The 15,460-nt window shown below is 30.2% G+C and overlaps 1 long non-coding RNA gene across 1 annotated transcript; it reads right to left on the bottom strand.

Moving 5' to 3' along the window:
* Positions 1–7,007: 7,007 nt before the first annotated feature.
* Positions 7,008–10,908, bottom strand: LOC103490533 (uncharacterized). The gene is made up of 3 exons (XR_007824814.1): positions 9,701–10,908; positions 7,940–8,753; positions 7,008–7,223 (listed from the first exon to the last, which is right to left on the bottom strand). It is a non-coding gene; the product is annotated as an uncharacterized LOC103490533 (long non-coding RNA).
* Between the last annotated feature and the right edge of the window lie 4,552 nt (positions 10,909–15,460).

Below are 15,460 nucleotides of genomic sequence, written 5' to 3'. Positions count from 1 at the left end.
TCCCGAGGGAGTTAGATTTGGATGTCTATATATAATTTCTATATCACTTATACGTATATCTATACAAGCTTATGGTAAAACCTCCACAAGCTGGTTGGTCATAATTGATTCCATCAATACCATCAATCATATTATCATACATAAACAACATAAATCCCAAAATTTTGTACGTCATTTTCTAATAAAAGAAAAAAAACAAACAATATATTATAAAAATATATAATAACAAAATTATTTTTGATTATTTAACAACAAAATCTAATAAAGTTATGTTTTACAAAATTATGCTTAATAATTAAACATAAATCTAAATCCCTTAAATTTAACAAAATCTAACAAAAATTAAAACAATTATAACAAAATTACCTTTAATTATTTAACCACAAAACTAACCAAATTTAATGTTTAACATAACTAATAAAATTTAACAAAGCTTAATTAATTAAATATAAATATAAACCTTTTTAATTTAACAAAATCTAACAACAATTAAAATAATAATAACTAAATTATCTTTAATTATTTAACAACAAAATCTAACAAAATTATGTTTAATAAAACTAATAAAATTTAACAAAATTATGCTTAATTAATTAATCATAAATCTACTCGTTAGATTTAACAAAATCGAACAACAATTAAAACAATAATAACAAAATTATCTTTAATTATTTAACAACAAAACTAACAAAAATTAATTAAACATAAATCTATAACCATTCCCTCTAACAATAATTAAAATAATAACGATAATAAAATTAAAGAAAAACATATTCTATCACCGATGAGGGAGATCTCGTTCTTTGTTGGAAAGAAAAAGAAGAAGATAAGTAGTTGTTAATCCAGCGGAAGAAAGAAAAGAAAATATGTTGGAGAAGAAGATTGGAAAGAGATGAGAAAATACGTGGGGAAGAAGAAAATTGGAAGGAGATTTAAAGAAAAAAAATGATCACGGGTAATCTTTTTTATGGAATGGCCATAAAAGACCATCATGCAAGCAGAGGCGTGAGATTCGGATTCATTTTTTTTCAACGTAGGTCTGGTCTTGAGACCAGACCTTTGTTTTTTTTTTTTTTTAAATATGGAAAAAAAATCGTTTATACCAAATTTTGAAAAAAAAAAAAAAAGCGAAATGATTGTATATCAAATTTTGAAAAAAAAATAGATTTGGAACCCCAAATTGTCTTTCTTATTTTCTTTTTTTTTTATGCAGATGGTGTATAAAGAATCTTGAAAAAATTGTTTAGACATTAGAGTAACCAAAATTAAAAGATCGTGTATAAAGAATATTGAAAAAAAATCGTTTATACCAAATTTTGAAAAGAAAAAAAAATCGTTTAGATTTGACACCCCAAATCTAAATGATCGTGTAGCCAAATCTAAACGATCGTATACCAAATTTTGAAAAAAAAAATTAGATTTGGAACTCCAAATCTAAACGATCGTGTAGCCAAATGTGAACGAAACAATTGTATACCAAATTTTGAAAAAAAATGGTTTACATTTAGGGTAGGCAAATCTAAATGATCGTGTAGACAAATCTAAACGATCGTGTACCCAAATAATTAAATGATCGTGTACCAAATCGCGTTACCAAATATATTACGCGCATTGTTGACGAGACATTTTTTGTATTTTACACGGTGTCCTTTCCAAGGTCTGGTCTTAGACCAGACTTGTTTTCTTTTTTTTTTTCTTTTTTCTTTTTTTAAATAAAGGAAGGTTTGGTCTTCAGACGAGACCTTTGTTTTTTTTTTTTAAATATAGGTCGGATGTTCGACACCCAACCTATTAAAAACCACAGTATTATAATAAATATTTTTAAAACAACTATATATATCTAAATATTTGTTTTATTTAGTATATTTAAATAAAAGAGAAGAAGAGGAGTAAAAGGGTGTGTTGTGACTTGTGAGTGTTTATTTAAATTAGAAATTTCATATACTAACTTAGAGTATGGAAATGCGGTGGGAACAGCACCGTGTTAGAAAGAGTGGTTCACCTGGCAAAGAGCCCACAAAGGCCCAGAACTCATCCCAATCCAAAAACGAAAAATAGTAGTTTATAAACTTATTGAAACAAAACATCACAAATGTGGTTGAAATTAAGAGTACTTTCTCACAAATATAATAAAGCGGTAAAATATTTACATCATATAAACAATTTTAAAAACGAAAAAACCACACTTGTCATGAAAAATACTAAAAATACCCCGTCAACAATGGGCGTAATATATTTGGTAACACGTGTAATATATTTGGTGTACGATCATTTAGATTTGGCTATTGTTTGGTATACGATCATTTAGATTTGTTTTTTCAATTCTATCGTCTAATTTGGTTACACGATTTAATTAATTGGGTTGTACTATCGTTTAGATTTAGTTACACGATCGTACTTTTTTTTTCAAAATTTAGTACACTATCGCAATATTTTTTTAAAGATTTTTTATACACAATCTTTTAGATTTTGTTACTCTAATCTAAATGGCTAAACGATTTTTTTCAAGATTCTTTATACACGATCTTTTAGAATAGGGTAAGAAAAAAGACGATGCACGATTACTCAAATCTAAACAACGTAAAAAATAAGAGCAAAAAAGAAAGATGAAAGAAATCCCAGTAAAAAAAAAAAGAAGAGTAAAGGAAGAATACCATAAAAAATGGGGAGAGAGGAGAAGAAAGATGAAAAAACAAACTTGAAATATTTAAAAAATGGCTAAATTTAGGAGTCTTATTAGGATCGTAAATATTTTAATAGTTTATTATATTTATGAAAGTTTCCCTTAATTAAATTTATGTTACGTCCCAACAATTCAAAAACATACATTCTCAACTGCTTTAACTACCAATATTACTATTCTTCTTCAAGTGTCAACAAACTTGAAATAATTTGATACATTGTCCTAAAATTTTAATCAAAATGTCATTCTACATTGTCTTTTAAAATAAGGTTTTATATATTTCCTTTTTTTTTCCTTTCCCTCTCAACTTTGGTTCAATTTTTTGCAACAAACTCTCCATGTTTTCTTTCTCTAGATCCTTTCTAGGTTCTTTATTTGTTGTGGGGCGTCTAGGGTGCATGTTTGGAATTAAATGCCTTGGAATTGTTTGTGAGCTTATCTGATGGGATTCTGATACTTGGAAATCATAGATGTCAATGTTTGAGGTGCTGAATTTAAAAATCTGGATTTCTGATGCTTGTGTTTCAGGAGCTAGTTTTGAATTACTAGGTTTAGCTAATCTATTAAGTTTTTCTTTTTTTTCTTTTTCTGATGTACATCCTAAATTTATCATGCATCAAATTTTTAATTGATTTTTTTTCATAATTTGTATCTCTAATTCAATTTCTTGACTCTATTGATCTTCATGACAATAATGTTAAAGTGAGAAATTTTAATATTCAACAACAATTACAATTGCATTAACATGAATGGTCTAATTAGGAATATTACAAACCATTTACAAAATATAATAAGTCAGGTAATTGAAGAGTATACGAAAGTTTCAGTTAAACAATATTAAAAAAGGTCTAATAGGTTTCAAAATGAGCATAACCAAAAGGAACATGTAAAAGTGAAAGTCAAATAGAGTTACATTTAGTCATAGTTATGGTTGTTTTCCTATTATATGCATGGAAGGTATTTAAAGCCACTTTTATCATAAGAGTCAAATAAAAATGTGATTTTTTTACAAACATTTTTTTCTTAGTCAATCCAAATAAGTCTTAAGTCTTCTAGCTAAATTGACCAACGAAAAAAATGAAAAATGTTATTAAACTAAAAAACTGTGTTATATGTGATATAAATTTACAATTTCTAGTATATTACCAATATATTAATATTGGATTTCTACTTAAGATTATAATAGATAGGTCATCAATTTTCACCTAGGAAAAATATAACAAAATAAAGAAAATATCCTAGAACGAAGAAAAGATTAATTTTAAACAAAAAAGAGGAAAGAGATATTTAAAAAAGATATATAATTATAATTATTATTTAAAAAGAACTCCACAAGAAAAGAAAATAGAAGAATGAAAAAATATGTATTCTAAAAATATTATTATGTTTAAATCAAATGCATATCTAGAATGATTTAGTAAAAAAAAATTCAAAATTTTATTTTTATTAATTTTTCAAGGTTTGTAGCAGTTGTTGGAGTTGGTGGCCGAAAGTTCGTTGGCGGAGTTGTGAAAAATGACATCCGATGGTTGGCCGGCAATGGTCACCAAGGGTGGTGTTCGAAGTTGGTCGACGAAATTTCTAGATTGAATTAGAAAAAAAAGTAATCTATGGGCTTGAATAGTGTTTTACTATTCAAACCCAAGGAAAATAGTGTAGGAAACCTTGGGGAAGACGGTTGTTGATCAATAGTGAAAATGGTCAACGGTCAAGGGCCATGGCTATTGGTCATTGACTATCACTACGACCAGGTACGACATCAATAATTAATGACAACAATTGGTCGCTATCAATCAACAAGATGTTCACTCAAGGACAGTGACGTTCAAGGTTGTTGTAGGTCACCAACAATCAAGATGATTGGTCACCGACGATCGATAATCAATGATATCAAGACGATCCAAAGGCGACGATCAAGATGATCTGGAGCCGACAGTTAAGACGATCGATCATCATGACCGTCGATTGATCATGATCGATCGTCATTGTTGATCACGAACTTGGCTTGTTTTGTTGTTAACCATCATCAATGATCGTTGATAAGAGGTTGAAGTGAAAAATTTTCTAAAATATATGACATTCGATTAAAAAAATATATATTCCAAACCTATAGATTTGGTTTCTTAATCCTTGTAATTTTATTTCATTTCAAGTGTCCAAAGAGTTTAGCTTCACATGTCAAACTCTCCTAATTCTGAATCCATGGAGGAAATAGCCCACATACTTTGCCTCCAACAATAGCACACACAACAACGAGGAGAGTTGTTTCTTCTTCCTTAACAACACACAACAATTAATGAAAATAAACAGAGTTTTTCAGACTCCAAAAAACCAAATGAAAAGACAAAACGAGAAAGAGAACTAAAAAGTTTTTTAAAATTAAACCAGAACAATTGCGTATAATAGAAAACGAATCTGATCAAAAAGAGAAAGACTTAATTATAAGTGAAAAAACCATAAAAGTAAAAAAGATATTTCATAAAACAGGAGAGATTAAATTTCATTGTTTTAAAAAAAAAAATTAGGTCTATCCGTACAAAACGCCATCAATCATTATGTTAACAAAGACGTGTGCTCTCATTGTGTGCAACAACGAGTGGTCCAATAACAATTATTATAACTTTATGGACATCAATGCCCATAAACCTCCACTCACTAATTTCACACCACCTTCATCCAAACCCACTATGAAATTACCCTCTCCCTCAAGCCCCACCAAATAATACAACTTATAAGAACAACACCCACCAGCAAAATTAATACAACTTATAAGAACAACACGCACCAGCAAAATTAGAAAAGAATCAAGCTCCTCGTGATCAATGGAAATGGCAGTACACAAAACAAGCCAAAAGGAAGAAAGAACAAAGGAGCCATCTTGGAGATCACCAAAACTATGGCCTCTAGTTCTACTACTTTTGGGTTGTACTTTTGGTGCCATTCTATTTGGTTTAGTGCACCAAAATAGTAGTACTAGTGTGGTTGTAGTTGGTGGCTTGTTGGTTTTGGCTGCGGCGGCGGCGGCGGTAGTGGTTATTGTTGCGGCAGGGTTGGTGACGTGGATCACAGTTATGGTTTTTTTATGGTTAATTGGGAGGTCGAGACGGAGTTTGGTGGCGGAGGGGAGGAAGATTAGTAAAGAGATAATGGTGGGGTTTGCGGTGAGGGTATTGTTGAAGGAAGGCAATGTATTGGGTGCCATTTCAGCTGCTGTTTTTGGTTACGTAGGTCTTTGCATGGGGTCCATTATTATTTCTTCCAACTCCAAATTATTTTGGTTGAAATAAAATGAAACAATATATTTAGGATAATATGAGGATATTGGTTAGTGGATAAGGATCAAGTTTGTTGGCGTTTGGTGGAAGATAAGCTTTCTTCTTCTCTCTGTCCTATCTCCAAAATTATTAGGGTTTGTTGGATAACATTTTCATTTCTTATACTATTTGTATTTCTTTTTTTTTTTTTTTTTTTTTTGAAGAAACAAGCTTATTTGATATATAATTCCTTATGTTTATCTTGTTTCAAAATTATTAGACTTGTTTGGTACCAACAACCTAGATTTTGTTTTATATTTTTCAGATTTATTAAGTTTAATTTAGTGAATTAGGATGTGTTTGGTAGGTTATTTGAATTCTATTTTTAAAAAATGTTTACGATTATATGTTCATAACCTTGTATAGATTTTGAATTTAAAATTTTTAAATCTAGAATTGTTGGCACTTAGTTCATTAAAGCTTCGAAATTAATTTGTTGTTTATTATAATTTATTTATATTCAATATTAAATATATGTCATAGTATATAAATAAAGTTTTAGGTACTCTATTCTAGTGACACTATGGATACGACCCATTTTGCACTACAAAAAAAAAAAAAAAAAGTGCATGATAGCTTACAAAAAATGCTATCATAAATCTTTTATAGCGTTTTACAAAAGGTCGTGACAAACATTATAAAAAATCTGAACTTTTTATAGAATTTCATAAAAACTATAAAATATAATGTTTGGGTTTTTATAGCGTTCTCAAAAAGGTTGTGAAACACCATTTTAAAAGCATCCTTAAAAAGGGTAAGATTGGTATACAGGCTATGAAAGGTTTTGTACTGGTTTTGTATTGCAGAAATAAAAAGTTGTTGATTCCCTATGCATTTACTACCCATATATATATTTACTTAAATCTCTAAATAAAAGTTAAAGTAACCCTGTAATGGTAATATTTTCATCGCATTCATAAATGATATTCAAAATGATGTTCATGGTTTCATGCATTGTTATTGTTAGATAATACAAGTCAAACAACAAACAATAATCCATAAAAATAGGGTATTCGAAACAAAATGTACATTCATGTGAATAAGTATTTACAAAAGATTCATATTGCCCCCATAAAAAGAGATATAGTATCATCAACTTAAACATAAGGTTGATCCAACTTATCATCCATTGGTTACAAAATTTGTTTTGAAGATCTTAAATAACTCAAGCTTTGTTACGTCGTGGCGATGAAATTTCTTGGTTGGAAAGTCATTCTTTTATCGACCTACACAAAGTTGTGGACAAGAAATAAATGAATATAAAAGTATATACATAAAGAATTTAATAGTCAAACAAAGCCATCATATTAAAATAAAAAACTAAACTTAACAAAGTATGAACAAATAACATTAAAACTAACCTTAACAAAAGGAAGAAAGAAAGAAAAAAGACCATCGCACCATGGTATGTTCAATGGTTGCCAATGGTAGAGATAATTTCATATATACAAGTCCCTTGCTTATCTATTTTCCATTAGCGCTGTGTTGTAAAATAATTTAGTTTATGGACGTGCCATTGAATAACAATATAGGCTCAAAACTTTAAATTAGTTTTTCTTTGCAAGAACATACATTTTTTCCCTAAGCAGATTTGTCCTCCCTATATCCAAAACATAATTAGACCATATCAACACCATTTTCCATTTCAAATACTTCGCTCCAAAACTTAACTTCTCTTTTAACCCATATTTTAGGACACTTAAGACCCAACCCGGACAAGGAACTGCTCTAATACATTGGGAATGAAAAAGGATTGTGAAATTCTTGCTTAGAGCAAGATTATTCAAGTGAAGAAATAAAAAAAAACAACCAAAGCATGAATAACAGAAACAAAATTGTCTCATAGAGACTTCATCATTTTTCGAAATCTTGAACAAATTACAGCCTACCTGAGCTCTATTCCTTCAATTTAAAAGTACTGTAGAATCAAATTTAAACTCACCAAGAACGTTTTCCCAGCTTAAACTCCTCCAACAATACCACCATAGAAGCTAGAGCTCTAATAACCCAAACCTTGCTTCTGCAAACGATATATCAAAACCATTTCCCCTGAAACTACATAATCACTCAAATACTTGGCAAAAACGAGAGAATAGATAATCTTGTCTAATGAAAATCAATACCGGTGAAAGACAAAAAAGTGTAACCAAAATCCTCGTTTTCTAAAATTTCACTACTAAACAAAATAAATTGTTGCATCCCCTTCTTTTGCTTATGTTCCAAAGAACAATTAAAAGATGAGTCCAAGGAAACAAGAAAAACTCTCTCCCCCATCTCTAAATAGAAATCAACAAAGTGTCAAAGATGAAAAAGACAGGAGGGGTGAAGATGTCAAAGAACGCAAGAAGATTGATAAACTAATAGATCGCAACACAAGTGGACACAAAAATTGCAATGAACGAAAATGACAATCACCATTAACAAAAGTTTAGAGCCCAAAACTTAAAGCAAAGAGAAAAACTATACATGAAGCTTAAATAATTAGTACAAACTCTAACATTATTGTAAAAAATTCCAACATTACTGACAAAAATGTAGTATGAGATGTCAACAAACCTAACAACTTAAGATGTGTGGTTTTCAATAATTAGTTACTCCCTAATAAATTGCAAAACGGAACATCAAAACTTTTCCTCTAAGTGAGTCTTCAACAACTTAAGAACTCACATTGGCTTAATTTCAATGGTGCAGCAGATGTAGCAAGATCCATTGTCTCCATTTTTTGAAATGTTAAAGTCTATAAAGCACAAATCATTCTAGAAAATACATATGTCACAAAAATTAAAAGATAGAAGTGAAACTTTAATCTTCACAAGAACAAAGAGGACCCAACCACTATTCATAGATAAGAAATGGACACAAGGTTCCACCATACACAATTTGTTTAAGTAGCACAGAAACATGGTTAATAGAAGTTCTTAGTCATTAAGTGAGTTTACTTTACAATGTAAACAATAAAAAAGAGGATTCAACCACTTGATGCATACATAAAAACAAATATCATAATAAGGTGCTTTTCATCAATTTTTTAATCTCACGACAAAATTGTCCCAACAAACATGGGTATATTATCCCAGAAATAGTATAAGATTTATATACAAAGTGCATTAAATATGAACATATTGCAAACGAAAAGCATGTCAAACATGCAAAATAAAAATGTAGCTTCATCCAACCTTTAACTCAAAACCCATTTACTCTTACATTTTATAATCAAATTTAACACACTTAAATTCCAACCCAATATATAAGAACAGCTAAAACGAGGTTATGGTTAAGAAAATAGCCAAAGAAGTGTCCAATTCAAAGAATTTATCATAGTAAAGGCCTCTAATGGGAAAGGTAGAATCATACTTGAACATCATGCAAGATTCAGGATATCTCAATTGAAAGAATAGAATGGCGAACTACAAACAAGAGAAAAAGAACTGTTGTGCAAGATATACAAGAAATGCAAATAGCACGGAGACAACCCTCATTAACCAAATGTTCTTTGGCAAGATCGTACATTAAGTGCTATAAATTGGCCGAGTAATGCAAGAGTGTAATCATAGTCAAAACCATACACTTGAATGTTATCTAAGCTCACATTTTCGTCACATAAATGCCTAGACAATATTGACAATGAAAAAAAAATCAATCAAGTATCATGAGAATACACAATCTAAACGTCAGAAGCATCAGGAAAAGATTAAGAAAAAACCTTCAGGTTCAACTTCAGAACTGCCCTGAGCACCTCAGAAATCTTGAGTAAGCTAAGTTTAGCAGCGTCAAATTCCTGACGAATCTTTTGGAGTTCCTCATGACCGCATTCCACCTAGTTCCCGTGGTAAAGTCCTCCAATTCTCAAACAAAATGGTAATAGGTCTATCTCTTACACTATATTTGACGAAAACAACCGATTAAAGGAGAAAGGGATGCAAATCGAAAAGAAGAAAAGATATACCTTGTGGAGCTCCAAAGCCAAAGTAAAGCAGCCACCAAAAGCAACTTATAATCAATCCATGAAAAAAATTATAGAATCACAAAGAAAAAACAAACCCTCTTTCTGATTCAGTCTCACAACCAGTTTGATTTTTGAAGTGTGGTTCGAAGTTCTACATATTCTCACTCAAAAACAAATACATAAAAAGGGAAGAGAAATGCATGTAGAGACGACTTTTCCATCTTACCCAAACTCTGATAAACACCAATATTCAAGCAAATAAAAACGATCTCATTACTCAATATTGCATAAATGACAAAAGGAACAAGAAAATAGGAGACTTTAAAGAATTATATGAACAAATTTAATGAGAGAAAACCCCGTTGAAGCATAAACCCATCACCAACAAATCTTTGATATTTTAAAAAAGTTAATCTAATTAAATATGTAAAGCTACTTGGGGCTACAAGGATAAATGCAAGAAATTGGAAAAGCTAAATCATAAAAAATGAAAGGATGAATTGAAATAAGTGAATGAAAAAGGAAGTGTGAAGAAGAAATCGGGAAAAGAACAAACCTTCGCTTACTACTAAATCCAAATGGTTATGCTACGGGTCTTGGAGAATAGAAGAAAAGAGGGGGAAATCGGATACAAGGCGAGGTTCCAGACAATGGAGAGAGGCATGACCGGGCGTGGGTCTTGCAACGTCGAAGTTCCAGACGATGGAGAGACACGTGGCCAGTCGTGGGTCTTGCTACGGTGGAGGTTCCTGAAGATTGGACAGAATTTTTGGAAAATTGGCTAAATTAATACACTTTTGGTTTTAGGCTTTAAGAATAACACACTCCTACAAAACCACGTAAATTGTTTTCTCGGCCAACTTCGACACCTAAAATCTGTACAAAGGTTTAAAAGGTGGTTTCTAACATAATTTCTCACTTCATCTCAGTCGGACTCGGCATCAAGATGGAAGGTTTTGTTTTTAAATTTCAAAATAAAAAGTATTCTCAAATGGCCAAAATATACTTGGGAGTCCAAATATTTGATAGTCAAGAACTTGTTTACTTCCAAAATTGAAAAAATTTAACTAATTCTTGCATTCCAAAATTTTAAAAAGTCATCACCATGGCTTAAATCAATGAATTGTTGAATGAGATCCAAGATTTCTTGTGTTTCATTTGCATTTTGTGGGATAATCTCAAGGACGATTTCACCCATGATTGGACCAACATACATCACATAATGCATATAAAACCCTTATCTCGAGGCATCTCAGTGCTCTTGTACGAAATACCATAAATATGATGAATTCATGTTGTTCTCAATCGAGATTGACTCGAGATGGCATCGAGATTTAGAACATATGACTTATTTTTTCTATGATGTGTGTTTTCTATTTTGCAAATGCCTCTTGTCACCAAACTCAATATTAAAGATTTCTTCCTAGCTAATTTGACATGTTGTTCACACTTAGCGAAGACTATCTCAAATATTAAAAATAAGTTAACACCTAGGTAGCTTTATAATTTTGGAAAAACCGTCTATGAACTTAAAATCTAGTCATAAATTATGAATTGTTCAAAGTAAATCGTGTTCATAGATTTAAGCTTGAGAATGACTTTTTGAAATTTTGACATGCAAAAATCAATCAAATCTCTTCAATTTTGGGAGCAAACACATTTCGTTTTAGTCGAAGTGAGCACAAGGTTAAGGGTTTACAAATATCAAACGTTCAGGCTTCCAAGGGTATTTTGTTCAATCGAGAATACCCTTTATTTTGAAATTTAAAAACAAAACCCAAAATCTCGGTGTCGAGTTTGGCCGAAATGGATTGAGAAATTAAGTTGAAATGATTTTTTAAGATTTGAGAAGAATCTTGATATCGAGGTTGGCTGAAATTAACCGAGAAAAACAAATTATGAGTTTTTAAAAAGTATTGTACTTTTCAAATGTAAAATCAAAAGTCTCTTACTTCTTGCCAAATTTTTAGAATTTTGTAGGTCGTGGGTTGCGTACATTTAGATGAAAGTGAAAGAGGAAAAAGAGGCGTGTTTTGGAGATTGATTTTAGGGAAATTTTCTTTTCTCAATAAAAGAAAGAAGGTGTTGAATTTCCCGCATAATAATTCATGGTTTTTAATAACCTTGTGTAAAAAAGGTATTACTCAAAGCAATGGAAAGTCTTATTTGTTGTTGAAGCATTTTGTAGTTGAACAAAAGATTTAAGTTGTTCATATGGAAACATGTGGATAGAGGTATCCTATACAAAGAGTTTGTAAAAGATTGGGCCATGCCAAATATTTAATATCCCTTTATAAATTTGTTAGTTGAAGATGTTAACATTTCAAATGATGATCATATAAAACTCAAATATCTGAATTCTGAATAAGTTATGAACTTTGTCTTTGAGGGCTTATCGTTTAATTTGCATGAGTAAGAAGACCCAAGTGGGATTCAATAAACCTTCCATTTTTTGGGTATTAAACAAAATACGGAGCTAGGAATATAATTTCATAAAATTAGAAATTCACTCCTTCCCACATGGGATAATTAGATAAGTAGTTCTCTTCTCTTAAGTGTTGATCTGAAACTTGAATAGTGCGGCCTCGCTCCCTTACTAAACTGAGAGGGACTTAGTTTATGCATGATTGGATCATAAACATAATTGTCATGCCCTATACCAATTTACTTGGTAAACTTATCTTATTAACTCAAGTCCTTTAACAATCGTTTAGTTTTTCAAACCGATCGTTTAGCTCCTTGGCCTATCGCTTACCCTTTCAACCACGATGGCTTAGTGTCCTGAACCTTATCTGTCTACCCGATCGTTTAACTTTCTAAACAGTCACTTACCTCTTACAACCTAGAGAAGGAAATAAACGTAAGTTTATGACTTAGCGAGTGATATTTTTTAAAACTTTTTGGGAATACAATTCATAAATCATTCTCATTTCATAACATGTATTCAACATTTTATTTTTCATTAGTAACAATCAATAAAACACACATTAGTCATCTACATTCCTTTTCACCAAGAACATGAACCATTCTCGTGCATGGTGATGTCCTTTTCATCAACAACATCCCTGAGAATTTCTCAGTTCATTCCTTGTTGCTCATGCTTCTTGGCGCAATACACATCTTTTATGCATTGTCCCACCTAATTCCACCATGCAGGCTTTTTCTACATGGTTGTCTTTACCCATTGTGATAGAAATATGACTAATGGTTTACTCACAAACATAGCATACAATACAATCAATAAACATGAACTTTAACTTTGAAACATAACATTAAAGCTTTCTTTCAAATCATGCTTTTCTGTAAACATAAACATGCATTATATGACATATGAAACATGAGGCTTGGAAAGAAAAGCTTTGAAAACTATAATCATTTAGAAAAATCACTCACGGTTCTCATTTACACGATCTCTCCTTTTCTCTTAGTAAAATCTCGTAATAATCCCTCTGTCCTTTTGTCCTCTTCTCTTATTAATACTAACCTTAAGTTGAATTTGTCATCCCTTAAACTCCTATAATTTTACCAACTTTTGCTTAATTAAGTTCTGAGTCTTTGCATGCCATGATATTTGGAAACCACCCCACTGAAAATAATGATTATAATGCTTTGGTCGACATAACCTTGAGGACTTCTTCAACCCTCCTATATGATCGTTTAGATTTCCACTTGATCGTCCAACGATCTACACAATCGTTGTTTAACCCCTTATATGATCGTTCAATATGCCCTTTACATGATCGTTTTTTATACAATCGTCTATCTTTCTTATATACACAATCATTTAGTTTCCTACACGATCATTTAACAAAAATATTATTAAAAAAAAAACTTCTATTTAGGCACAGGTCTTACAATAATATTATGCATTAGAGAATCAATGGTACTGAAGGTGCAAGATATAACTACAAAGATGAACATATAGATTTGACATTGACGAAGAGCCCTCCTTAGGACTATATTTTGGGAGTAAAGTATTACTTTGGGTCGGGGTATGCGTAAAACATGCCTTGTGAATGTAAATTACACCCTATGCTCCAAAATCATGTGTAGCATTCATAAATCAATTAATAGCATGCTTCAAAAAGTCAATTAATAATATTTTATATTCAACCTAATATTGAAGGGGTAATGTAGTTGGCGAACTTTGTTGTTTGTTTTTGTCTAGTGTATTTCCTTTATTCGTTTCTTGTGGGGAGAGAAATGAAGTAATGGTTGTGTCTCCGCAATGCATTTAAATGGGTTTGTAAACATGAAGTTCCGTTTGAGTGCTTTTCGAATCGGTGTTTACTAATTAAATATAGGAGCTTCCAAACGTACTCATTTACTTACATTTCAGTCTAACTATATAAAACTAATCTTTTACATTTAACATATTTTTCGGGGTTACGATATTCTTTTTTTATTTATCTATATTTGCAATTTAATAAAAAAATATTTATATATATATATGTAACCCAATCCAAAAATATTTTCATAATTTCCAGATTTGTCCTTGAATATTATTTGCATATGTTTCATCACTTCTCTTTTAGATTTTCTTTTTTCTATTTTTAAATGATTTGTTATTACGTTTAAATTTCCTATTTTATCTTCACCATTTTCGATAACATTCTATGAAGCTACTTCATCTTCTTCGTATTCGAAAATATCAAGATCGTTTAAATATCATTTTGGCATGATCTCAACGATCGTTTACAGTTATCAACACGATTGTTTAAATCTGAAGACAAATCCCATCATTTTGATTTTAAAATTAAGTTTATTTTTTAGAAAATGATTGTTTGTATTTTTCTTCAATTTTAGAGTTGAATTCTTACCCAAAATTTGAAAAACCAATTTTAGTAAAAGAATATTATGCTTCATTCATCCTTAATCATCTCCTTAATTTGTGCCTTTTAATGGTAAATCTAATTATCCCTTAATAGTAAAATTCATTCAAATGTACTTTTATATATATATATATATATATATATATAACTAATTGTAAAATTTGCTATCCATCTTCCTCTAAATTTGTTGTTTTCAAATATCAAGTAAAATTTTAAAAACTAATTTTAAAAAAAAAATAGTTTTTGAGAAACTTGTTTTTTTTCCTTTTAACTTGCTAAGAATCTAACATTTTTTACTTAATAAAGATAAAAGAAAAAAAAAAGTAAACTCATTTACACTTTAAAAAAAAAAAAAAGTCAAAAGTTCAGATCATTACAAACTTTTTAATTTTGAAGTGCATAATGATCTAGACAGTAGAGGGAGGTTTCTCCACCTTCTTTTTTTCAAACTTATTAAGAATCTAAATTTTTTTACTTAATAAAGATAAAAGAAAAACAAGCCGTGATAAAAACAATAGTAGAAAATATATCTAATTTTTAAATAAAAATATAACAAAACAGAATTTTCATTATTTCATTGTGAAATCTAATATAACTTGTTTACACATATTTTAAATAAAAAAAAAAATCAAAAATTCAAACCTTTACATTTTACGGACGATAGAATTCTATACTTTCATTCACG

Source organism: Cucumis melo, chromosome 11 (assembly GCF_025177605.1).
Source record: "Cucumis melo cultivar AY chromosome 11, USDA_Cmelo_AY_1.0, whole genome shotgun sequence".
In the NCBI taxonomy this organism is placed as follows: Eukaryota; Viridiplantae; Streptophyta; class Magnoliopsida; order Cucurbitales; family Cucurbitaceae; genus Cucumis; species Cucumis melo.
This window is presented reverse-complemented; position numbering and strand designations above follow the sequence as displayed.